This window comes from Anas platyrhynchos, chromosome 16 (assembly GCF_047663525.1).
Source record: "Anas platyrhynchos isolate ZD024472 breed Pekin duck chromosome 16, IASCAAS_PekinDuck_T2T, whole genome shotgun sequence".
NCBI classification, from domain to species: domain Eukaryota; kingdom Metazoa; phylum Chordata; class Aves; order Anseriformes; family Anatidae; genus Anas; species Anas platyrhynchos.
This window is the reverse complement of record NC_092602.1, coordinates 5,061,794-5,088,891: the sequence shown is the minus strand read 5'-3', so window position 1 is coordinate 5,088,891 and position 27,098 is coordinate 5,061,794. Positions and strand designations below refer to the sequence as shown.

The following is a 27,098-nucleotide window of genomic DNA, read 5'->3' as shown; positions in this document are numbered from 1 at the left end:
AGTACTAACCTGACACCTGACATATTTCATGCTTGCCGTGCAAGAAGGACTTCCTTTACCCTGCTCAGCATGGCACTTCATACTCCCCTTTACATTTTACGGAGCGCAAAGAGCCCCTGATTTGCAGACAAGAGCCTCTCTCAGCCTGGAAGCTCCTGATTTATGTAAGTCACTGCTAAGGAAATCTGGCACAAGTCCTTGTGTAGTAAAAGCCTGCTCTTGCTGATGCCCCTCCTGGCACTTCTGCAACCCTCTCTGGGGTTGCTTTGCTCGTCCTGGAGCTTGGATGCTTGCTCTTGCAAAGGACAGTAAATCACATCTTCCGCCAAATCCTCTCAAAACCAGGGATAACCAACACACGATACGGCTGTGAAAGGGCCATCACTCTGTGGTGTTATAGTCCAAGCACATTCCTGGGTGCTTAATGGAGGGCACGCACCGTAACGCTGCAGGGAAACACACTTTGTGCTCTGTTAATTCATAGGAGCTCCTAGAAGAAATTACAATCACTATTGTGGTTGTTGTTGTGTGATTTTTTTTTTTTCTAAATCTAATTACCTGCAGAAGATGCATATAATGTCTGTTGGAACTATGCAAAGTTCTTGCTTTAATTAGAACTATAAGAAATACAGCAATCAGGCAAGCAGTAAGGAAATTGCCACCTTGCCTTGGAGCTCTGGTTGCAGACACAGAGCCCAGAGGAAGACACAGACAGAGGGAAAATCCTCAGGACAATGTCCTGTGGCCTTTGGCCAGGCACACAGCATCCATCTAGCTTAACACTGGTGGGTTAAAAGCCAGCTAGGAATCAAATCTGGGCACCCACTTTTACTGCAGTTAATGGGTATAGACCGGCTGCATTGGTCGTTGCAGGCAGGTCCTCTTCTTAGCCCCCAAAACTAGCTTATTTGGAAGCTCTCCCGTTTAGATGATCTCCCCTGGAGGCAAATCCCCCTCTCTGGTGGCTGTTTCAGGCAGACAAACCCGAGCCGCAGAGGGGCTGTCCCCCGCTAGGTGGCAAGTTTGCTCCGCGCTCGGCTCTGCTCCTTCACACAGCGCTTGGAAAACTGCAAAGGCATCAGAAAAAAAAAAAAAAAAAAAAAAAAAAAAAAAAAGGCAGCAGGTCCTATTTACTTAGAGACTTAAAGGATTTTTCTGCTGCAAAAAACAACAGGATATAGAGCAGCATCAAGCCCATAAGCCAAAGTGGCAAATGCAGGAGCAGCTGGGCTTTGCTGCAGGGGGACATTTCAGGCTGCAGGGAGGGACGCACCGCTCCCTTCTGGGACTGCTCATACGGAACCATGGCTGAGTATATCCCGAGTGTGACAGCCTTTCTTTCCCCTAGAACACTATTGTTTGCAAAGCATTACCTTATTTATATTTTTATTTGTTTATTACTGCCCGATGGTGGTGGACAGACCTCTGCAAAAGCACCAAGACCTGGCGTGGGGAAATAGCAACAGCCAGGGTTCAAATTCCACAGGACATTTCTCAGATGACATCTACAGGATCCAAACCTCTTGTCCAGCACCCAAAACCAAACCCTTAGCTTTAAGCTTGGGCTTATATGTTAGCCCCACAAAGACAGGATAAGACATAGTTACCCTTGCCCTTGTGGACCACTCCTGTCTGCACGGGAGCTGGTGTTACCTGACTATTGTATTTGTGGAGTCCAAGCAAGCAGCTGGGAGAGGGAGTTGGTGTGTGAAACTCTTTATAGTCCTCATTTGTAAAGCAGATGGAAAATGCTCCTGTGTGTCAGGACCCACCCCTTTTAGCAGCACCTGGACTGCAGTGTCCAACAAAAAAAAAAAAGAAGAGGATGGAAAAATCATGCATTAAGCACTCTGGTTATGAATCATAATCATCACTGACACTCATGGACTGCTTGTGAGGCTGCTTTTTCGTGCTCTGCACGGAGCAACCCCAAGGAGAAACCGGAGGCTACTTTGTCCTCGGGAGCAGGGGGAGGGAAGCACCGAAAAGGCAGAGGCACCTTTTGTGTGCGGCGACAGGGTGAGCAGAATGCTAATGCAGCAGGAGCTCCTGCTCATACATAGGAAGTGCCTGAAATGGAGAAGCAAAACTCAGCTTTCGCTAGAAACAAATTTCACTGAACAGTTCGAAGCCTAACAGAAATATTTGAAGAGGCTGTAATTGAATTAGGGCTGATGGGGAAAGGCTGTGGCTTGGAGCTGCGAGGGGCTGGGGAGGGAGGTGCAGACTGGGGCCAGGTGGAGGGAGATTTGGGGAGCACAGCTGAAGTTATTTCAGGAGGAGGAGATGGTGGGAGAACACGGAGCTGCCTGTTGGAGAGCAAGGAGGTGTGCTGCTGTAGGACCAGATGTGGCTGAAGGCAGAAGACTGCAATGTCTGTGGGACCAAATGGGGGCACAACATGCAGCAGCGACCTCCAGCCCAGCGCCAGAAGAGGAGATGGATCCAGGCTCTGATGGTGACAAGGTGGGAGCTGGCAGTCCCAAAGAGGACTTTTAGCTCTATGTGCCTGTCCTGTGACACCAGTGGAGTGGTTGGGCCATGGGGTGAGGAAAAAGCTGTAGCACAGCTGGTCTGGAGGTTGCTTGGTGTTTGCTGAAGTCTTTCTAAGCTCAGCCCCTTGGCCTAAGGCAGTTTATTGTGGCTTCTGTCAGGGACATTGCATTTTTGGGAAATGGGACAAGTTACCTGAAAAGGTGAGGAGGAAGAGGAAGGCTCCTGTCCAAGGAAGGTATCCGTGATTGATCCCTCTCTGGTGCAAGGAGACAGGAGGTTCTTGTGCCAAGCACACACTTTGCAGCCATGCAGGGACCACACAGCTTTGCTCCCCCCTGGTTCTGCAGGGCCTGCCTGAAGCATCCAAAGCTGATGTGTGCCCACCATATACCTGCTGCCTCGTGCCTGTCCCACCAAGACTTTTCTGATACTACCTTGCCACTGTTCCCTTGGCACCACAACATCAGCATGAATGAGCTGGATGTACTGTCACTTCCAGCCACACACAAGCCTACTTTTGTCCTTGAAAATATGAGTTTTGCTGTCTCTGGGGTGACAAACAGCTTCCCAAAACATCATCCACACTGCTCATAGGGCCACTCCTTTCCCCAGTGCCCACTGCTAGCTCAGGCATTGCATGCTGATGGTATTTTCTTTCTCAAACACATCTGAGCAGAAGCCTGTGAGAACAGCTCTAGGGCTAGCTAATAATCTAGACGCAAAAGCATCTAGTGAAGAGGATACAAGTGTAGCAGGGAAGCAGAGCAAATGTTTTATGTCCATGTGGAGGAGCTTACAGGAGTCCCCAGCCCGGAACCTTTCTTTACGGGGGACGAGTCAGAAAATGTGTCTCAAAGTGATGTTTCAGTAGATGAAGTTATAAAGCAACTTGACAAAATAAACGGTAACAGTTCAGCAGCACCGGATGGTATTCAGTCAAGAGCTCTAAAGGAATTCAAGGATGAAATAGCTAAACTATTAACTGTATTAAGTCTACTGTGAAACCTCTCACTTAAAATTTTCTCACTATCAGAGGGCAAGAAAGCAGTGAGACCTTGATTTTACAAAGTGGTTCTGAGCTGATCCAGGAACTGCAGATTAATACTGATCCCCAAATGAGATAGAACTGTGGTATGAGAGGGAATTAGGGAGCATGTGAGTGAGACATGATTTATGGGAAAAGCCTACAAGGCTTTTGAGAATAGAATTCCTACCTTACAAACTCCTGGGAGTTTCTGAAGATTCAGCCAGGGGATCAGACACCATGATGCTCGTAGTAGTTGATGTAGTCTGCTGGAGTTTCCTGGAGATTTTCAGTACGTTCCTTAATCAAAGGATCTTAAAGAAATCTTACTGGACCTCAAAGCTGGGAAGAGAAGGAAGGTCCTCCCATAGGTGTGTCTGGTTAAAGGCTAGGAAGCAAAGGGAAGTAGATACAGATCAGCCTTCATGGTGGAGAGCTCCACAAGGCTTAACTCTGCTAATGTCTGAAAACTCAGGCTCCAGGTTGGGTCCACAACTGAAATGTGAACAAAGATGAAAACAGAGACCTAAGAGATACTTCTTAGCTGGTGCAGGCCCTTGAAACAGCTGTGAAAAATACAGCTGGGGTACTCTCAAAAAACAGTCAAGAGGCACTAATGCAACACTGTGCCAAGGGACAACCCTGAGAGCAGCACCAGAGCAGGGAGATGAGAATTCCCCAGCTCCAGCAGCCTGTGCCTCAGAGACTTCCTTTGGCCTCTCTTTAACAGCTCATCATTAAATAATGTCTGGCTCTCTCTGTTGCTCTTCTCAGTAAATTCTCCAACCTTTCCATGTGCCTTTTGAAGCTGGAATAGGGGCAGGGAAGACCACGATTTTCTGCTTGCAGGTGAACCTGGGTGTTTTACACAGATGGTTTCTGTTTTGTTCTCTGTTCATTCCCAACATTCAGTTTCCTTGGTTTTTGACCTTAGCAGAGAGCTGAACTGACATTTTCACAGAACATTATCATGTACATTATAACCCCAGCTCTTACACCCAAGCGGTAATTTTTCAGAGCCCATTACAGTATATCTGAAGTTAGGATTTGTTTTTCCCATGTGCATCACTTTACATTTATCTGTATTGAATCTCATCTGCCATTTTGTCATCCACTCTCTCAATATTACGAGTTCCTCCTGAAACTCTCCGCAGTCAGCCCTTGCCTTTACTACCTTCAGTAACTCAGTTCAGCAAATTGTGTTATGCTTCCATTAATTTCTTTTGTAGATCATGTGTAAGTGCACTGCGTTAAGCACAGATCCCTTCAAAAAGCCACCTCCTTCCACTCTGGAAACTGAGCACTTAACCCAGTCCTTTGCTTCCTGGCTTTTATACAGACATTTATCTGTGAGGACTTTCTCATGTGGCATCTTAGATGCTCTACAAGCCTTTGTTGGGGACCATTTTCTTGCTTTGGTGGCTTCTTGCAGATTTGTGAGGCCTACTGAGGTGTTTGGCAGCCCCTGGTGAATTTCCCAAATCCTTTCCCCTTTAAGCCAGTGCAAACTTTCCAGCACCCTCAGTATTCTATGGCAAGAAGGTCAACAAGTTTCTTACCTCATGCATGAGAATAAGCTCTTTTTGGTTTGCTTTGACTGAGCTTGATTGCTGCTTGTTTAGTTTGATGCCCCTCATCCTTCCATAGGAAGAGAAAGGAAAAGCTGAGCACTACACATCCTCTTAGGGTTATCATGGGTTTCTTGAGTTCTTTCATATGTCCACTCAGGCAATCTCTCTTCTGTGCCGAAGGGTCCTGTTCTCCAGTTTTTCTCACACAAAAGCCATTCCAGACCTTTGATCACCCTCTTACGTTCTCTGATGCTTTCCCAGCTCAAGCTCATGTCTGAGATGAGGGGATCCCAACCCCGTGCAGAAGCTAAGGTATGAGTAACCCAAGGATTTATACGGTGGTGAAACTACATTTTCTCTTGATCAGATAATTTACCATTTTCTGTGAGTTTTTCAATGAGGCCACAGATAACGTGTTACCGACATAGATGACCCGTTTGACATTTTTAGATGATTTCTTACAAATGGCCTTCCTCCGCCTTCGGTTAGTTTTGGAGTCCTCGTGTCAAATGACTCAATAACATTCTCGTCTCCTGGACCTGCTTGGTGATCGCATCCCTGTGATTTGCAGGTCTCACCCTGCAGTTCCTCCCTGACATCCAAAGAGCTATGTGCTATCTTCCTCCCCTTGCCTCATAATTTCAAAGCATTTGGGCTCACATCCCCCTTCCAAAACCAATTTGCAGGATTATCCACTCTGTTGTTTTGCTCCAGTTTAGGAAGCAAGCTGATTTCGTTACTAATGTTGTCCAGTTTTAAAGAGTGACCATGAAGTACTAAATCACGGATTTAGTTGCAGTAGAGAAGACTGATGCCCACAAGTTGTGTTCTGACTAGGGTCATCTTTCTTTGGACACAATGATGCTGCAGGTTGAGCTGCTTTATTCGGTGCCTGATGGGTTAGCTCAGGCTTTTTATAACATTTCAGTGGTCATTTGCAGTAGGACATGGTCTCTCACCGGAGGTCAAAGGAGATTACTGCTGAGCACTTTGCTCTGAATAGAAGCAAGGCTGTGTGTGCAGACAACTGACTTGACAGGAGGAGTGCTGGTGATGCAATTAGGAATAAAGCTCTAATACAAATTATTGTGAGACAAGAAAGTGACTCTGTCTGGACAGAACACTGTTGTTCTTCAGAAAGTAGATGCCTGACTGACCTCTGTTTCCATCCTCAAGGCGTTCCATTTTTTATTTTTTTTTTCCCAATGAGATATTAATGGCTCCTTTTAAATCATTGAACTGGATGGTTCTTTACCAAGTGACAAATTACCCATAAAAGATCTTACTGAAAGCTTCTTCCAGAGTCAAAGAATTGATTTCCGGATATCTCAGCGCTTCCTCCATCTTCTCGCAGACAGCAGTTCTCCGGGACTCCTTGTTCTTTGAGGCACTTGAAGTACCCGATAACAAGGGAGCACATCTTGTCCAGGAGTGTGGGCACGGTGCACATGGGCCGTGGAGGCTGGCTGTCATTATTTTTTTAATCTCACACACTCAGGGCCAGGGCTGTTCAGAGCTGACATCTTTCCTGCTACGGTGCATGTGGCCACAGCGGGCCAGGCGTCACGAGCTGTGAAGGGATGAGTGCCAGTAAGGGAGAGCACCTTTCAAGTCATCTGTGTATCCAGCTCCTTGTCCATGTTTAAAATACATTTGAAATGAAGAAGCCAACCCTGGAACAAAATGTGTTCGTTGTTCAAAGAGCTGTCTGAAGCTCTCATCTAGATGATTATTGATGGTATACACCAATCATGCGCAGTGAGCGTAGTGCTGAAGGAGCCCAGTGGAACAGCAGCAAAAGCTTTTATTTATTTTTTTTTATTTATTTATTTTCTGTATGTATGCAGCTTTCTCCTTGTGAGACACAGGAATACTTTCAAATGAAGCCCTTTGGCTCTGACCTGCCTTAAGGACTGCTTGATTTATGTTGCCTCGTGTAAGCTTCTGACAGATACAGCTCCAGCCAGCCACATGCACCCTTTCTTTGAGATGTGATCAAAAATGCACATTTGAACCTGTGCAATCATCCATTTCAGCACTAATGACTGCAATAGGTGGAGCCCGAGGAGTGACTTTGGGCTGAAGTTTTTCTCCTTGGAAAAGAAGCATGCAAACTGCCTGGTGCTGGCACTGCTCCATGCTGGAACTTTGCTCCTCAGAAAGTCACGCACTGGGGTGGGTTTGGACCACAGCTCATTTGCAGTGGTGCACATTCAAACTCAACCTCTGGCCACAACCATTTGCAGGATTGTTAGCTTGTGGGAGGTATTCAGAGAAACCTTCTCTGTCTCAGGGCGTCGAGAAGCCTGCTCTGGATTCCTATGCCTTACCTTTAAGCAGCGACCTGAATTAAGATTTACAAGATGGTGGAAAGCTCCTCTCCCCAACCTTGGAGCACTTGTTGAACTGGTCTTTTTTTTTTTTTTTTTTTTTTTCTCTCTATTTTGCAACTGGTCTCATCACTGACTGCAAAGTTGAACATCATTCATCCACCAGGTGAGATAGGGCAGTGCTTATGGTGCATGTACGCAGCCTTGTTTGGTGCCCACCATTTGCTGCCCAGCAGCACAGGCACCCTCTTCCCCTCTTTTTCCCCTACACCTTCCCTGTTTCCCTTCTAGTGATGACTTTCTCCTCTTCCCCTGGGCTTGCTGAAACACAGCCTCACCCTCCTGCTCCTTCCTTGTATGAGAGGAGCCCACGGACCAGAAGCCCTGGGGGAGCAGCATGCCTGAGCTGTGAAGGGTTGCCCACTGGTGTCCCCCTGCCCTTCTGTGGCAGCCAGAGCTGTCCCTCTGCAGAGCTCGGTCTCTCCAGAGCTACCTGTAGGGACCAGCACAGCTTCTGTGTCTTTGCAAGGTAAAGTGGGAAGGCACTTCAGCTATTTTTGAGGGATCTTTGGAGTTCAGTCTCTTTCTGATGGTATAAATACTTGTACTGGCACCTCACGTCCAACTAGCAGGAGAGAATGATGTTAAAAAAAATACGCAATTTTCCCTTCCTTTGAAAAAAAAATTGAGAAATACAAAAACTTTGCAGAAAACTGCAAATGATACAGGAAAAACATGCAGTATGTTCAGACAGAAACACACACAAGAAAATCACAAATCTGTCTGAGTTTACCCTGTATCCTTCTTCCCTTCCTCCAACCTTTAGACCTGTCCCTGAATGATGCTCTACACTTGTCCCTAGCTCTCTGCCAAGGCTGACAGCTTCGTGCCCGTGCTCCTGCACTGCGTATGAGATGCGCTGGGTCTTGCCGAGCCACACAGTGGGGCTGTTATCCCACCTGATGGAAAGATGCCTCGGTGAGCCAAAGCTGGGCTCTTTCTGCCGCTGCACGGTGTGGCAACCACACCCCTAATTTGCAGCTTTCTGACCCCCTCGAGGTGTCTGCAGGGGCTGTCACCCCTCGGGACACAGCCTGGTTGGGTCTCCACACTCCCTTTTTGGTGCAGTCAGTGGCCAAGGTTCTCCTGCTCTGCGTCCCTGTCTGTAGAGGAAGCACCTGAGCTGTGCATGGTGTGGGGGGATAGGTTTTAGAAGCTGGCCTCAGTGAAGAGCATCTTCAGCCTGCCTCGGGATAACACCTGGCACCCTGCCTTGAGTTTGGAAGAGCCCAGCTCCCTGTGGTCGCATCCTGTTTGACGGAGGAGGGTCCCTCCGCTATGCCCTGGGATCCCCACCAAGGGTTAACCTGCCCTTCAGTGCAAGACACGGTGAAAAATTTGCAAGTACGCTACCCATGCCATATGCTGAGGATTTAGCTTTATAATCATCGTGGCTTTAGCAGCAAAGCTGGGAAGAGAAGCATTTTTGTATTTATTATACATAAGAAGATCTTGGTGGTTAAGAATATACAGGGCTGAAAAAAAAGGGGGGGGGGAGGGAGGGGAGGAAAACACAACTTTGATAAGCTTTAGAGATTTACGAGATGGAATCTGCATCTGTGTTACCAAAAGTACCTTTGTGAAACCTGGCTGCTGGGGTGGGTGAAGCATGTGGGCTGTGGCACCCCCTCCCCACCGTCACGTTTGCCCAGCTCTACCATCAGTCGGGCAGGTGCCAGGCTCCTCCGTTACGTTAAGGGAGCTTCAATCCTCTCAGGCATCACTTCTGAGCCCAGTGTTTTTATTTTCACTTGGTGTTTTCTTCTCGAAACAAATACTTGCTAACAAATACAAGATGTACAGCACCAGGGCCCATTCCCCACCTCATCCTGAGACCCAGGGGAACACCCAGCATCTCCAGTGTCCCTGGTGTGCTGAGCACCATCTTTCCAGGGATTTTCATGCTCCACAAATATTCGTCAAAAATAATTTCCTATGCACAGAGTTTCTGCAAACACATTTCCAGGTGAAAAAAATGAAATAGGGGAAAAAAAAAAAACACACCACATTTTCGTTGTAGGCTTTGCTGTAAAAGTCTTCTAACATGGCCTGGCTCCAGCAACATGTCTCATTTTTCTTTTCCACCCTCTCTACTTTTCCAGAAGATTTGTCTTTTAAAAATTCATTGAGCCCTTAGATGTGGCCTCATGCCAGGTTGTTACAAGTTGCTAGGTGCTCTGGCTGCTTTAATAACTCAAAGAGGATTAAAGTTCAAGGGCAAGGGTTTGGCACTTCCTGAAAATCAGTTTCCTCTTGACTTGGCCACCCAAAAACCAGGGGAATATGAAATTTAAAAGTCAACCAACCCCCCTAGATAGAGTCCCTCTGCTAGAACATACAGGTGAAAAAAAGTAAAATGAGGGTTAGAAAGTGATTCTGCCCTTTAGCCTCTTAGCGTTAAAAAACTGGGTTGCTTTGTCTATCCACATGAGTAAGCCACACTTTCCAAGGCTAATATTTCACAACATCAGTGCAATGTAGGCCAGTTCTTCCCAGTTTCTTACTGTACTGGAGTTGTTCACTATGGGCTAGTACATGGGTGTCAAATGCACTGGACAGGTGGGGCATGTTTTTCCAGGTGAGAATTTTTGATTTCACCAATTATATTTCTTCTGAGTATCCTGATGTATATTTACATCCTTCAGCTGATCAATGCATTTCTATGAATGTGCCCTCGAGCTTTATGGAGAGACACTCACTGATGCTTTGTAAACCTTCAAGCATCCATCTGAAGTGCTTGTCTGGTGGTTTCTAAGGAGAATCTGGCTGCACGAGGTCCCTGCAGCCACCCGAGCCCTTTTGGCCACAAACTTGTTCTTGATAGTTGTTTTCCCTTGGCAGCCCTGGTCACTCCCGCTGGTGATGTGCTGGGATGGAGCAGGGAGCTGATGGAAGATGTGCCATGGACATGCTGTTCACAGAGGCAGGTTATAGTTCAGGCTTATCGAGTTTTCTGTGCCCTGCTTGAAATATAAGAACCTTTAATACATATTATATGCCAATGCCTAATTAAACTTCCGGGAACAGGACTTTTCTGTTAAATATTTCAGCCTCATATCTTCAGTTAAGATACGAGGAAAGTTAGAAACGATTTTCAGAGATTGCTTCCTCTCCTTTCTTCCCGCTGTCTTCAATGGTTAGTTTTCATGGTTTTGACACCTAAATGGACAAATCTTGTCCCGTTGGTGTGCCTGAGCTGTGCTTTCTCCACTGAGCCAGTTCAAGCCCTCCTCCTCCTCCCAGAGAGGACACTTTGGCTTGGTGGTCAGCCCAGTGCCTGTCCCCATCTGGTGCCCAAACGGGGGACAAGCTGGTGGGGGCCAGGATTTGTTCACGTGGCGGGCAGGTCTGAGCACCTGATCCTAGGATCAGGTGCTCATCAGCATCCTCATCAGCATCCCTACCCCTGGGGAGAGCAAGGGGGGCTTTTGTGAGACCGCTTTGGGCTGAAAATGCCTGCTGTGGATACCGGTGGCATCTTCCTGCATGCACACCCCGTGCTGTCTGCAGGACTCTTGTATAAACTGGCTGCACGTCCCGGTAGTAATTCTAGGTTTGTTTCAGCTGGTTTGGGTCTGAGCTTAGTCTACTCACACATATTTTGGTGGGAGATCGATAGCTGAACAATTGCTGTTTTCACCACCTCATGCTGGGGTATAACTTTTCTGATAAATTCACCACTCCTCTGCTTTCTGTGCTGCATCAGCCCAGGTTGAGTTGCTATCAGGAGAGACTGAGCTGATTCTGTTATCTTTCTCGGGAACCCTGATTAAAGACATTTGGTCAAAGCTGACTGTGCCTCCTCTCTGTACGCTGGAATCCACCCCCAATAACTCACACACACACACCACATCAAAGTTGCCTGGGAAATCTGCTACTGGGAGGTGCTGAGATGCAAACAAAGCCCCTGCATTTCATCATTCACAGCAAGTAAAGGCAGGGGATTTGCACTGCATAAAGTCTGGCTTATCACATTAAAATGCAGGACATTAAAACCCACTCCAGGCCCACTCAAGAAGGGAAGGCAGGGAAGGTGTGAGGGACTCACTGCGACCCTCTGGTGGGTTTTCCTCCCATCACCTGTCGTGGTGTCCCCCCCAGTGATAACGTTGCCACATCAGCACTGGCAAAGGAGTCAGTGTCAGGTTCATCAAGAAATCCTGCTACCTGCCCTTGGGATCTGCAGTCCTTCCTCATCCTTCAACAGGAGGAATAAAGATGTGTGAGCCTGGCCAGGAAGACCTGCTCCAGCCTCTGAACTCTGCAGCCCCTTCTCCCAGGGGGGCACATCCAGAGGACCATGGACGTGGCTCCAGCTTCTCTGGCCATGCAGAGCTTCCTCGTGCTACGATGGCAACTTGGGGTAGCCTTGAGAAGGGAGGGGATGTCCTACTGGGGGCTGGATGGGGAAGGTGCTTGATGGTGGTCATGCCCTCCAGCAAGGACGGGGAGATCATTCTCTGCCTGGCATTGGAGGCGTCTGGCTCCTCTGCCAGACCTTCTTACTTCTATTGGCAGGTTATTAGGGTGGCTTGCTAGAAATGTCCTTTTTGGGGTTGTTTTGTCAGATGGAAGGAAGGGGAAGTGCCTGGTGCCTGCTGGAGCTCAGAGGACCTGGGAGGGTGCCGTGAGTCTTAATACTTGCCAATGATCCAGGGCTAAGCATACATTAAATCACCAGATGAATTTTGCAGGTGACAGAAATTGGTGCATGGGGACAAGTCAGTTTTTACAGAGCGATCTGAAGTACCTGGCAAAGGGGACTGCAGTGAGCATGTGTATTAATATTGCTAAATGCAAAGTTATATTTCTAGAGAGAAAGGCGCTTGTACCTGCAAAGTGATGGGCTGTACTTGCAGCGAGAGAAACCTGAGATGGGTGTGAGGGTGCTGGTGGGAACCAGGTGAACGTGCAATACGGTGATGGCAGAGCCAATGTGGTTGGTAACAATGCAGTTACAGAAAGACGCAGGGAAAAATAACAATTGTCTTATATAGTGTGTTTTACAACTGATTTAATTTATTGGCGACAACATATTTATACACTCAGCCAATAAAAGAAAGAGAAATGAATTGCTGTTGAGTGTTCAGAAGGTCAGTCTGGAGATTTCCCTTGCTCCATTTTTTGGTTTGGATTCTTCATAGTGAAATCTCTGACATATTCATCCTTTCTTTCCTTTTCTTAAACACGCTCCACCATTTGGGAATGGTGATACATTGCCTCTAAACAAGTTTTCTTTATTATTATTTTTTTTTCCTGGAAGAGGACCTTTTTTTCTTCCAAAGAAGTGACCCAAACTGGAATTTCCCGTCAGCTTTGCTGGAGGTCTTGTTTGATCACATCCCTGCACACAGACACAGAGACACAGGACATAGAGAAAAGAGGAGGCTCATGCCAAGCGTGAAGCTCGGTAGAGGCAGAGCCCCAGCTGTGACTGATTTAGGTGGTGCTGATATCTCTGATGCTTCTGGATGCTCCCCAGTACCCAGCTGCCCATGGAGAGCATTTTCTTGATTTTTTTATTTTTTTTTTTCCCCCCACTGGCCTGGTGACCACTGCTCAGCCTTGACCATACCCCCTGGGAATAGCAGGTGATGTGGGCACTACTCAGCATCCTGCCCTGCATGCAGCCAGCACCCTGCTGATGGCTGCTGCACCTCCTGGCACTGCAGGGAGCAGCTCTGCAGAGACCCCAGATCACAGCGGGGACAGCTGTTTTCTCTTAGCTTCTAAAATAGCCCTCAGGCATCCCCTGCCTGGCTGCTGCTTGCTTTCTGCCCCTCCTGGTGCTCACATCGAGCTTGTCCCTCCCCTTCCCCCTGCCTCATCCTGTGCTGGTACAATCAGCATTTCCCAAAGATCCCTATCTACGCTGAGTGGGGAAAAAATATAGTTTAAAATTTGCACATCAAAAGAAGGCCATGTCTGCTACTGGGAAAATTAATAAGAATTAAGGCCCTTTCACAAGCTGTGCAGCTTTTTTTTTTTTTTTTTTTTTTAATGGAACCAATTAAAAATATTCTGATGCTGGAAATGCTCTTGTTTGCTAGGGTCCAGGTTGAATGGGTCCTTTTGGGGATGACAGAAGCTCTTTCCCCTGTTCAGATGACCAAGAAATACCCTAGCCACCAGATTTTTAGGGAGGAACAGACATAAATTAGCAGCTGGAAACACCCTTCCCATGAGCTGCGGGGAATCATTTGATAATAGAATAAAGCAAAGAGCAGTGCAGGCACCGCATGTGACAAATCAGGAAAACAATTTGTTTAGAGGGTGCAAGAGCAGAAAGATGATCTTTTGTGATACAGCTTCAAGTAGGGGAAAAAAACACCGTCAGAGCCTGAGAACAAAGAGAATGTTCTGGAAGATGCCATGCTCCAATTTATTGCTATTGTTATCTGTTGGACAGTGTGTACTTACCCTTTTAATTTTATAGAAACTGAGCTGGGTACCAAGGCTGTGTTTCACGATGTGTTGCAGTGCAAGGCAGCAACGCCCAGCAGCAGCAGGGTGGATGTGGTGACCCATCAGCATGGGATCCAGCCCAGGTGTCTGCCTTGGAGGTGCCTACACCTGAGCTCACCACCCCGGGCTCTTTTCACAGGCAGCCGTGGGGCTGTAACCTCAGGGACTTGGCTGGTCTGAGATGACACAGGATGAGCTGAGCTGCAGGGTGAGCACTGCCTGACCCTGTCTGTTCTTGTGGTGCCCAGCATCCCCAAAAGGACCCTGGTGCTGTGGGTGGGGATGCCCATGCTGGGGACACTTTCACTCGCCTGCAGAGATGCTGCTGCTGGTTTGAGAGCTCTGTGCCACACTTTGTGCGGCACAAAGCACTGGTCCTTCATCAGAGACGTTTCCAAATGCATTTGGGGGACTGGGGAAGTTGTGCTGTGTTTTTTTTTTTTTTTTTTTTTTTTTCTTCTGCAGACACGTTCAATGGCTTCTCAAACCCACCTGGATTTTGGCTATGAGGGCAGCTGCTGACTGATGGGCTGCGTCAGCACAGCGCCTTTTGCTCCGGTGTAATCTCCTTGAGGACTGAATTATGCCACCCCTATTCCTTGGGGAGCAGAAGATGGATGTTCCCAGTTACCCAAATTGTCCCTGCCTGTCCCAGGCCCAGGAGCTTTCTCTCCATCTGTGCAGAGAGTTAAGGACTGCTTGGTGCCTCTTCACATGGAAAGAGACCCAGGCTCTGATGGCCCCCGTCCTGATCTCTCTGCCATCCCCCAGATCCAGGTGTGAGCACTGCTGGAGTCACTTTGGGCATGCACAGGTGCTGCTGGTTTCCCCCACAAGCACCACCCTGTATTTGCAGCTGCTGAAGCCCAGTGGCTGTGAGGCAGCATCAGACCCTGCCCCTCCACAGCCAATTTCCTGTTTCCTGCCTAATTTAATGTCACTCCTAAAATGTGCCACCTCAGTGCTTCCCCTTCTCCACAGTTTTCAGGAATATTGTGAGCTGCACAGCTCCACGGACAGGCCCCTATTTTTATTTATTTATTTACTCAGTGACTTTTTTTTTTTTTTTTTTGCCTGGCTTTATTTCCTTCTCAAAAAGTTTTCATCTTTTCTCTTATTTTTTTCCTAAATTGTTCTGAAGGAAACCTATTTGGAGGTCTCTATTCTGGACGGCTGTATTGTCTCAAGGTGGGTTCATAACATGGGTACAGCCAGTGCACAGGCACTACAACCCCAGCAGCTTTGTGCTTCTGGACCTCTGGGATGCATTTTGGACATGACACCTTGGCAGCACCGTAGCTGGGATTTCACCTCTGGGATCTACTGGAAGTGTGGGGGCACTGGGGAGGGGTCTTCCTGGAGTCTTCTTCAGTGGCTGCAGCTGGGGGATGATAGGGGACATCCTTTCTGACCTTGGTGCCATCGCTTGGACCGGGAGGGGCACTGCTGGGGTGTGCATACCTTGCAGGGTGGCAGGGATGCTTGGTGAATTGTGCTGGGGTCCTTGGAAAGGAGAAATTATTTCCTGGCTACTGCCTATTACATAAAAACCCAGTAGAATGATGTTACTACAGCCTTTATAAAATCATTCCCAAAGCCTCACAGCAGAAAAGGACCAAACTTAACAGGACACTCGAGGAAGGGAGGAAGGTGCAGGAGGGCTCAGCATCCATCCCAACCCCAGCCAGCACAAAGCCTCGCTGCCGGCTGCCTCGCCCCAGCAGGATGTCACCGTGCATTCATTCTGGTCACACGGAGGATGCAGAAATGCCATGTTTCTCTCCGAGAGTATTTCCTTCACATTGAATGAAATTTCTGTCTCGTTGTAAAGCTCTGTGACTGGCAGTAGGCTCAGCGCTGGGACGGGCTGTGGGACCAGTGCTCCCATCCACTTGTAGAAATGCACATAGATCAGGAAGCGCAGAGGGCTTTTAATAATGTGTCCACATCCAGCCTATCTCAGTGGCTCTTTACACTTTCTGTTGTTCCAGGAAGATAACACTTCACAGAAGCTATAAAAGACACATCATATCTCAGTGACACTTTGGGACAATGCAGGATAAAATTCAATTAAATGCAAAATCCAAAAGAAGTCTGACAGAGTTTCAGGTGCTTTTCAATTCATCACTTTTCAATATTTCTTGAAATTCCCCAGAACCAAATATCCAGAGGTCATTTCAAAAGCTACCACAAAGAATGTGCCAGAGGAGTTCTCATCAGGGACCTTGACTTGCCTTATGATAGAAAACTCTCTCCACGAGTCTGAAACTTGGGACCAGAGGAAATGAATAATTACAGCCGCCTGTACCTTCATCACATATTGTGATTTTGCTGGAGCTGATATTGAATCTGAACCAAAGTGCAGGCTGGTGCTGGGGTGTTTATTCCGTGTTTGCCCTTCTCAACATCCCTGCTGGTTTGTGATTAGATGCCTCCTGTACCCAGGGAAAACCTCTGCACCATGGGATGCGATAGCAGCCAAAGCTGCATGGTTTCAGAAGGCATGGTGCAGTAACTTAAAGTCTTTAATTTCCTATATGCTGGTGAAATCCATTTAGGTTTTCCTTTGTATCTGGAATACAATCCTATACAGCGAGAAAATCTGTGTGCTTTCCGCCAAAGAAAAGCCCCAAACTCAAGGCAGGCAGATCTAATCCCACCTCTTACATTTCGATGCTTTTTGGGAAAGAGCTCCTTGTTTCGCAGACTACTGGGGGGCTCGGATGATGTATTGTGGTATCAGCAAACTCCATGCCACCTGCACAGCGTCTGTTACTGGTACCTGAAAAAACTGTATTGACTGCAGTATTGATCGTCTTCAATATTAATTGCTAAAGTTCACTGAAGATGCAGTTACAGTAAAGGAGAGTTACTAAAATGTTTTAAGCCTGTGACTGCCACGGAGATTAAATACTGTGCGAGGGCAGATCCAAGTCCCAGTTTTCCTGGCTTTTTAACGTGTATGCTTGATAGCAAAGAAGCACAAGGGTAGGTAATACATATTTTTCTTTTCAATAAATAGTTCAGCCTTCCTAATGGAGATGCTTATATCACTTCATTTCTCCAGTTGCTCATTGCTAATTTATTTAAAAATCATTCTCTGATGATTAATGCCTGGCAATATTAGAAAGGCAACCAGCTGCTGAGATGTGTACATTAAATCTGCTGATTTGCTTTAATTAGCAGAAGAACTATTATTGAGTAGCTGGAAACATGTTAATCTCTTTTTTTTCTCTGGTACCAGTGTTCCTGAGCCACAGAACTGGGCAGGAGCAGGGAAAGGAGGAGAGTGGCATTTGAGAGACGCTATAATTTACACACATCCATTTTTCTTCCAAAAAGTGTGCACGCTGAGCATTTGATTTTCATGTTCTAGTGATGCACAGCGAGCCAGCTTTATTTGTCAAAAGCCGATATGGGTGCTTTGGGAGGGATAAAGCCCACAAACTTTGCAGTAGCTGGAGCTAACAACATTGCTATGCGTGCTTCAGCTTCACGGCTGGGTGTGCACGCTGCCTGTTGTTACAGCTCACAGGATGAGCTATAACACATCGAGATTAGTAACCTGACTGGGTTTGGTAACATGTCTCTTCTCCTTGGCAGAATCCAAGAGAAATTTGTGACCGTAATAGAATCATAGGGTGGTTTGAGCTGGAAGGGAGCTTAAACGTCACCTAGCTCTGACCTGTATCCTGAGGCTGCCTCCCAGGCCAGGTCCATACAGCATCCTTCAGGAGTCTCCAGGCACCTGACCACTGCCTTTGAGCCCTGTGTGAAACCACACCGAGGTGGGCAGGCAGAGCAGGTCAGGGCCTGGTGGATGCCTGGATGCAATCTCAGGTCAAAATCCCACTGGGGCTGTTCCTCCAGGGGTAAGACTCATGCAGCAGGGATGCCAGAGCATCCCTGGGAGAGGGCACACCACCAAAACCCAGGAAAGGCTCTGCACTCGTGTCAGAGGTGCCCTCAGACCCACTTCAGGCTCTGCACAAAGCAGGACTGTGGTTTCCTGGGCCAGGGTACAGGCAGGAGGCTCCTCATTGCAGGGGTTGGGGGACATCTACACGCCAGCCCTTTCTCCAGAGCATTTGCAATGACAGGAGGACCAATCCATCATCGCTGGGACAGGTTAATCTGATTTATCAAGTCTCAGCTAACAGACTGGAGAGTAATTTCTTCTTGCTGAAAATGTGGAGGAGTCATGTGTGTTTGGACAGACTGACAGGATTTCACTTTATCACTTAAGAAGCCATTAAGCAGTTGAAAAGCTACGTTCAGTTTCACAGCCACAAGACAGGGCTCTGGCGACAGTCCAGGCTGGCAGGAGAGCCATCGGCAGGGAGCAAAAGGACACAACAACACAGGACCAAACTCACTTCCCTGAGCATCTGCCCAGTGTCTCCTTGAATGTGCAAAGATGGGCCACCCAAGAAAGGGCTGCAGGGAAAAGCCGATCTGCAGCAGCCACGACTTTGGTGTGAAAGTCCCAGGCAGGTCTGCATTGAAGGGTCCCTGGTCCCAACTTGGGCTGGTGAGTCCCCCTTGGGCTGGTGACCCTTTGCTGGGAGGCGAGCATTACCCCTCCATGTCTCCATACCCTGAGAGACAGGGCAGATCCCCTCATTTCTTCCTTGAGCCCAGTTATTTATCAAGTTATTTTTTGGGGCTCCAGGAGTGTTTTCTAACAATGCTCATCCACACAGCCAGTTGTTTGCTAGGTGCTGTCAGTGCAGGAGTTGTAGGTGGGCTTTGCACCCAGCAGGGACGTGGCCAGTGCCCTAACTTGGGCCGGAGGCTAGGCACGGCAGCACAGCACTGAAGGGAGATGCAATCCTCCGTGTGCAAGCAGCCCCAGAGTTCATTCTTCAGACAACTCACTAAAAATAATCTATGCTCGATAAGTGACACACTTTGAGGCGTTGCGAGTATATGCATTCAGGTAGCAAAGAACCGCTGAGCTGGCACAAAGTTTTAATTCAATCCTCCAAGATCCCTCACAACTAGGGGATATTGGCACTGAGAGCTGTTCCAGCAGCGTGTTGGTGCTTCCAAGGGGCACGGCCAGCTCCTGCGGCAACGTGATGCAAATGCACAAACTCGCATTAACGATGCAGTCAGATATGTTCATCTTAGCATGACAATTGAGGTGATCGCATTACCTAACCAGGGGGAGAATATAGCTTTAAAATCTAATCCAAAGAAAATTGATATTACAGCCTTTATATACACTTTTATTCACTGAAGCCTTATGTAGGTATTGCATTTCCCAGACACATATTTCTGTAACTAACTGTCTCACCAATGACACTAACATCACACAGAGATGCTATCCTTCATGCTTTATGAACGTGTCTTTGCAGTGGAATAGCTCCTTGCACCAAGCATGGCAGTTTACTCATTTATCACTTTACCCTGTTTTGCACCGTTCCTAAATGCTGATTATAGCTCCTGTTCCAACTCTGTCCCACAGAATTATTATTCCTATGGGGTCTTCCTGAAAGGGACTTTCCACTATATTAACTAATCACTGGATGCAGAAGCCAACCTTTCAGCACGCTGGTGCTCTCACAACTGTATTATTAGGCACGGGAATTACAAAACCCAGATCAACCTAGTCTGAATTCAGTGTTCCCCCTGCTTGAAGCACCAGGCTGGGAGACCTCGTGAGCTCCCCTCCAACCTGGATGGTTCCTGTTTTTGTGTGCCTCTTGCTCCAGACTGCGTGATATGAGCTTTCTTGGAGAATAGTGCTCTACCTGCAGTGCTCATGCGAAGCACAGAGCCAGGCACAATTCCCACTTTCCATCGGCATTGCTCTAAATCAGATCCGTAATAACGGTGTGACTTAACGCTGGCTGTAGCTGCCTTACCATTTCGTGTCTGCGGTTGCACCCATTTTAGCCTGCAATGTGAGCTGTGAGTAAATGCCTGGCGAGGCGTGGTGTCAACGTTTAGCTCTGTGAGCTGGTCTGAAATGATTTCTCTTGCTGTGCTTCCCGACCCGGGGGTAACCTGGCAGCACCCTTGAGGCAGGATGGTGTTGTGTCCACAAAAGCACCTGCTTTTTCTTCAGCATGAGTGAAATTTTGTAGTGTTCAGCTGCTGCCTTCGTTAGAGACACGAACCTTTAAAACCACTGCGCTCCCTTAATGCACACCAGCTGAGTGTTTGCCTTTCCAAAGACATGCACAGAGCCTGCAGCTCCAAGGCCCTCCCTAAACATCGAATGCTTTTAAACCTGAAGAAGCCACTTCTTGGAAATGTTGGTATAAATGCGGGATATTGCTTTCAAAAACTGGGTCTTGAGGACAGATGTTGCTGGTCAGATGCTGAAGGACAGCCCCTGGCTGAGCACAGGGATATTTTTGGCAGAGCGGGGCAGAGGAGCCCATCTGCAGCATTGTTTGTGGTGGGGTGATGGTGATACCTGCACCACGGTTCTGGGGATGGAGGGCATTTCTCTCAGCATGGTCTGGAAATGTCAGACAACGATCACTGTCTGAAGAGGGATTGCGCTCTATCCCAGCAGTAGTTAAAGGTGTTGTTTAACAGCGCCTGCCAAATGCAGTTATTTTTAAAATCAGCATTTCCAGATAATTGCATCAAAGGCTTTAACAAGATTGGCCCAAGGAATTTGCTGAAATGTTAATGGAGTTTTCCAGTAAACTGAAAGCAAGGAGGAAGCTTCTGAGAGCTGGGGGAAAGCCTAAATGAATGATACAGTCAACTCCACCCATGGGGAAAACCACAACAAGCAACAGGGGAGCTGAGTAATTCAGAGTTCAGGAGGACTAATCATAACCAATGATGGGCTCTGGTTTATAGAAATTTGGTTAGGATTAATATTTTTTCTTTTGATGGGACAAAGAGCACTGTGCTGATACAAGACCCTTCTGGACAGTGCTTGACTTGGTATTTTGTGATACTGTTCTGCAAGAGTAACAGCACCCACCTCTTGCATCCTGGGGTGTGGGACAGCAATTCCATGTGCCTGAAGGGGGAACAAGCAAAGGTGGCTTCTGCCCTCATCCCACTGATTAAAGCTCATAGACAGGATAATTATCACAGTTTAATAGAAAACAGTGAAATAGTTCAGTAAAGAGGCTGACAGTGAGGTGATGGCACACAGGAAGAGGAACAAGAACAGATCAAATATTCGTGATCAAATATTCCTGTTCATTTTTTCTTTTATCCTGGCTTGAACTGGGGCTCTTTTCAAGGGAAATGGCTCATACCAAGGAGCCCTAAAATCAGAGGACCAGGAGACCACACCACCGTTCGGTTTTCCACCTTAGTGACCCACAGATAGCAAGGTTTTCTTCTGCCCAAGTGCTGCAAGTGCCTCTGAGAGCTGCCATGGCATGCGAAGCAATGGGATGGGGGTCCCATTCGAGGGGCTTTGCTAACCAGCAAATAATGTGTTAGGCAGTGCTGCCTCTGCTCCTTCAGCCTCTCCTGGGTCACAGGGATGGAGGCGCTGGAACGGTCTTTGCCAACTGCTTTAAAAATCCTGACAGCTAATGTATTGCGCTTCCAGGCCCAACACAACTTTTTTCCAGAGTAATTACTTTCGATTTCCTCACAATAAATACACTGCTATTTTTTCCTTTCCGATAATTGAGTGTATTTATTCTTAACTAAGATTAACTGTCTTTTGGAGCCTAAAATAAATGGGGTTGCCTTGGGAGATCAATATGAATGCTCATAACCATCATCTATTTGTGAAGCCCATGCTAGTCCTGAAGACCCTCCAGATGACCACGAAGCCATGTAGGAAATCTCCATTTAGGGTGGACCTTATTGTCACTGGTTCACCCCTGGGAAGAAGCAGAGGTTGAGATTCGTACGTCATTTACTCACTCCATTCTTTCTCCTACTTGTTGTCCTCATCTTTCCTCCCTTCTCCAAAGAGCAGGAAGGTTTGCAGCAGTGTGGATTCCCCAGGGCCACCAAAAAGGAAAGTATTTGCCCTGTGGTTCCACATCAGGGAATCTCTTCAGCCTGAGGAGAGCATCTGAAAATAGGCAACGATGGGATGGCAGCAGAGACATGGGCTTCTGCAAAGAGGGTGGAGGACTTGGCTATAGTGACATGCCTGGGGCAACAAGCCAGATGGATGGTTGCCCAAAATCTTTACAGTCTTTGATTTATCAGGGAGAAAGGAGAGAATGTGGCTAAACCAGGCACATTTCTCAAAGGCATGCACAAGTCAGAAATACCTCCCATTTCTTTGGGCCTACTTCCAGTGGGGACCTCAGCTGTGACCATCTGGTAGGACTTCATCATTTTAGGCTGCAGGGCAGTTACTTGGCAATCTAGAAAAAAAACAAAACAAAACCAAAAACATAAAACTCTGCCTGATACAGATGCTGGGCACTTCTGCAGCACTCAGACTGGCCATCTCCTCACCTACCTGGAAGGAATGCTAATACATGGAGGTGAAAATCCTGGGGAAAACCAGCACTGGCACAGGTCTCAAGTGTTAGAGTGAACCTGAACAAAATCAGTGGGAAAAGGGCTGCACTGTGAGTGCTGCTGGACTCTCTGCTGTTGAAGAGACAGGCAAAAATGACTCTGTTGTAGCCTCTCCCAGGGCTCAAGGAAAACTTTAGTGACACACTTATGTTGATAAGACAGGAAAGGCTAATGAAGGTAGCATGACGGTGAGACACTGCCTTACAAGAAAAATTATAGCTCTGTAACAGCAACAGGGCCTCATTTTTCTTTCAAAGTGGGTAAATGTGCTCTTTGCTTTTTGCTACAAGGCAGCTGGAGACCCTCTGCAGTTTGTCTGGCCTTTCAGCAGCAATTGTTGAAGCCTTGAAGTTCATGGCACAGTGTCTGTTTTCCGTCTCCTTCTGCACAGGGTGGAGATCCAACCCAAGACCATGAAGGATTGACTGGGCCAGCTGGATGCAGCCTTTTTCTCTTTGTCTGCCACACATAGAGAATATTCAGAGAGGAAAGGAAAAGCGATATTTTACAACACTGATCGTACAAATACCATGTTTTTAATGTTATTTGAACTGTGCCATGTATATTTTCTAACATGGGCAAATGAGGTAAAGAAGAAGCCCCTGCATGCTAAGGCTGACTGCAGCAAGGGGACGATATGGACACCTGAGCTGTCTGTTAGAAATATGTCCCTAAGGGGATATCTGCAGTTTTTTAGAAAAAAAATAATAGCTTTTTGGGCTTTCCTCTCACAGCCTTTTGGAGGCTCTGTAATCTAGCTTTCATGGGGCTTGCACCATGACGCTGCATCACTGTGCCCATCCAAGTATTTTTAGAAATGCTATTAAATATTAAGTTTAAAATGATCATATGAGGAGTCCTTTCATTTTAGGCACGCTTGACTACCCAGCTTTGAGCCTTAAAAAGTTGTTTGGTTTCTAGGTCTTCAGCAGAAGTCCACTTAAAGAGACACAGTCTAGTTTTCACCAGATGCCTCAGGTTCAGTGCTTTATAGCAGTATAGAAAGGGGGAGAAAGTGGCAGTGAAGTGTTGATTTAAAACCAGTTAGCACTGCCTTGTTCCTGATGAAGAACCATTCCGGGTGAGCTGTGGTTCTGCCGCCTTTGGTCCGGAGGAGATGCCCAAGGGGGACCATGATGGGAGCAGGAGGCAAAGTGCATGAGCCTCTGGAAAAGCTTCTGTGGTTCCTCTGCCTTTGGGGCAATCTGTTTGTAACTCTTTGCTAAAGAAACAAGACCAGTGCGTTTCTTGTTTCCTTAAAATCTCCAGAAAAATCCACCCCATGCTTCCAAGGCCAGCTGAGCCCTCCTGTGAAACAGAACTTAATAAAAGCAATTTACAAAAGCCACAAAGATATGGAGTGCACTGAGAGAGCATCTTCCTAACGGCCAAGTAGCAAGGTCTTTGCTCCCTTGTGTCTCAGATATCTCATCCCTCGATGCGCACTCCCCACCGCTGTCTGCAGCACCAAGGTCAGGAGAGGTTTGGAACAAAGAGCACCTATCTGGAGTCAGTCCCAAGGTTTCCAAAAACTTTGTCAGATGTATCACTTTCCCAGCTCCCAGAGGGAAAGCTCAATGATTGTATTCTGCCTATTAGCAGGCAGTTAATAAGTATTAGTAATAACTGGATAGTATAAATTTTAATAATAATTATTATAATTCTTAGCACAGCCATTAATCAATTTGTTATCATTGAGGTAATAATTACTTAAAGATTTATAACTCCAGTTAATGCTTTTTAATTAATTTAATTTGGTGAGGTGAGGAATTGAAATAAAAACACACAGCATTGTTGGCATTTCTCAGTTTAGGAATCTTCAACTTTTGTCTTAAGGTGCACACGCAGTTCCTGTGTTTGTCCCTGCATTGCTGATACCCCCCAGTCTGTGAATGTATGCAGCCCCATAGTCCCCTGGTATGGCAGGGCACTGTTGTGGTCTCTAGTTTGGTCTGGGATGCAGCAGCACCAGCCGTACACTTGTAAGAGGACATGTTTAAATTTGCAATGTTATATACAGCTTAGTATCACTTTCTAGCTCAAGGGTGAGGAATTGGTACCCTGGTGCTGCAAGGGAGACTGGTATCTCTAACTGGGGGTGGGAGAGAGGGTGTCCTGGGTAGGAACAGCCCAACCCAGGGAGACCCTGGGATGAGGGTTTGTCCTGAACATCCCCCATGGTTTAGGTACAATGCTCAGATCAGCAAGAGGAGTGGGATTTGTGGACTGAAAACCTCGTTGCACCAACCAAGGAGCTTCCATCAAGCAGTGAAGTGGGATCATGGCTTTCAGATAAAGTGGTATTAATGCCTGAGGAACACTGCTGAGAATGGGAAGAGTATTTAATCCTGGGATGGGAAAGATCTCAGTTCTGTTTCCTGCTCTGCCATGGGAGATACTTTCCCAGTGACAAAAAGGGATACTCCCAAATCCTGGCTCTTTCAGTTGGGATGTCCCTTTCTGTGGAAACTGAGCTGCATTTCATGAAGGAAAATGAGACCCAGGAAGAGGGAAAACACAGGGCTGAAACTGCTGGGCGTCCATCCAAATACCAGCAGCTGGACACCTGCAGCAGGTAGCTGGTGAGAGCAGCCAGGACAGAAGTCACTGACAGCATTCAGGTATTTAAACATTTGGATGTGGCCCCTGCAATTCTGTCAATGCTAAAGGACACATTCCTTACATCTCCCGTGCTGTATTCACCCAGCCACAAACAGCTCGAAGCCTTCTGCCCAAGTCTGATGCATGCCTTCGGGGGCCAAGTTGCCCAATTCCCAGCATCCAAGTTAGGACAAATTGCACACATAGTCCCGTCCATCTCCAGGAAGGAGAATAAAGCACCAGAAATGTCTTGAGGGTGAAGGGAGAAGAGGAACAGTGCTCAGGGAATGCATTTAGTGCAAGTTGGAAAGAGCCTCTTGACATCAAGGGTAGCAGAGGTGAAGGAGCTGAGGCTCAGCACACCAGGGTGTGTTACAAAGCATCGGTCAAAGGGGTTTTCCAATGGTGGATTGGGGACCACAGGGATGTCCAGGAGGATATCTTGCCAAAAGTCTTGGAAATGGCAGGTGTGGTGGGTTGACTCTGGCCAGCAGATAAGATTCCATTGCTGACCAACCCTCTTCTGTGAAATTTCCCTCACTCAGGCCAAATAAATTTTCATATGGCATCTATACTCTTCCTCCTGAACACACTTAATCTTTAGAGATTACTTCAAAGAGTCTCTCTATTGTTTCTCTGATGAATGGAGTCTTTCTGAGTAGGCCCCCAGGTTGGGAATCATTTCAATTAATTTTCATTCTCTCCGTTATGCATAACCCTCCTAGTCCCCTCAAGAAGCATTGCTATTCCCTCCTGCATAAAATGTAATGTGTGTCAGTATTTTATTTTCAAATTGACATTTACCTGGGATTTCAAAATGAGTTAAAATCTGATGTGAGTTTCATTCTGTTAGGGGCATTATTTTTACTGGATTTGCAAGTTATAAAAAGCAGTCCTCCTTCCAAGAGACATCACCCTGGGAAGGGGCTTCCAGATGGTTATTTTGAGAAGGGATACCAACAAACTTCTCATTTAGCTGTATCAGATGAACTTATTTAATATAATAACAGAGGAACATAAAATGTCTGCATTCAAACCATTTAAAAAATCTGCATTTCTGCAATTACAAATTTCAGTGTGTGGGGGCTGTTCTGGAATTATTGTGTCATTTTATGTAAATGGCACCATTTTTCCATCTGCTTATGGCTGCGGGTCTGATGACAACAGGCATGGTACAAGAGAAGAGCTTTCTTCTTCCTGTATGTCCTGAAAGGTGCTTCCCAGCTTCATCTCACTCCAGTTCAAGCTTCTACTGGAAGAACTCATGTAAATAAAAATCAAAGATGTCCCTGTGGATTTCTTATTGCATCTCAGAAAATTCTCCTAAGTTACAAGATGCAATGTGAGGAACAAGGCTCCAGTGAAGATGCTGGGACTCCTCAGGAATAGAGCCAGAGAATAGATGGGTTGTACCAGTATGCTAACCATGGTGCAGAGATGCAACTTTTATTGGGACTCTTAGGACAGTCTGAAGAAGCTCACTTTTTTGGTGAACAGATGTAAGAGAAGGACAAAAACACCAGTAATTGAGCCCCAGGGCATCTGAAACATGGCATGCACATTGCTGTTAGGGACAGAGAGGCCAGTTCTCTACTCTTTGGAATTTTTATTACCCTTTTGTAACTTACTTGCCTCGCGTGAGACAGTGAGCAGAGGATGAGGCTTAGACACTGCAAGGATTTACCTTCGTGTTAAATTTGTATCCCAATATAACATGCGTACCTATAAAGGGTTAATCCTCTCTCCAGAAACCTCAAGGCTTTATTGAAATACCTCCTGTAGCTAGCAGGGAGCATTTTTTGGGGTCATAAATATGTGGGGCAGGCACACATCTTTCTTTGTGGTGTAGGGAGACTACTTCCAGCCTGGCCAGTGTGCATTTACTGTGCTCTGCACCACTTCATGGTTTCTTGTTGTCTTTTCTCCTTCCTCTGATTGCAAATCTCGTGATTGTTTCCAGCGACATTTACCAGGCTGTAGTGCCACTTTAGGAAGCTGCTCTGCCGCTCTAGGCCTGTCCCACTTGAGTTGTAGTCTGACATCTTAGATCTTCTTTTGTCTTTGTAATTTTGGGTC

The 27,098-nt window shown here is 46.9% G+C and overlaps 1 long non-coding RNA gene across 6 annotated transcripts; it reads left to right on the top strand.

The window, feature by feature from the left end:
• Positions 1-2,314: 2,314 nt before the first annotated feature.
• Positions 2,315-17,393, top strand: LOC139998822 (uncharacterized). Of its 6 annotated transcripts, none has more exons than XR_011803811.1 (4): positions 2,315-2,466; positions 14,412-14,723; positions 15,088-15,134; positions 15,544-17,393. It is a non-coding gene; the product is annotated as an uncharacterized lncRNA (long non-coding RNA). The 6 variants fall into 6 exon arrangements; XR_011803812.1 differs by lacking the exon at positions 2,315-2,466 and adding an exon at positions 14,016-14,154 and having other exon boundaries at positions 15,938-17,393; XR_011803809.1 differs by lacking the exon at positions 2,315-2,466 and adding an exon at positions 14,016-14,154.
• The last annotated feature ends 9,705 nt before the right edge of the window (positions 17,394-27,098 follow it).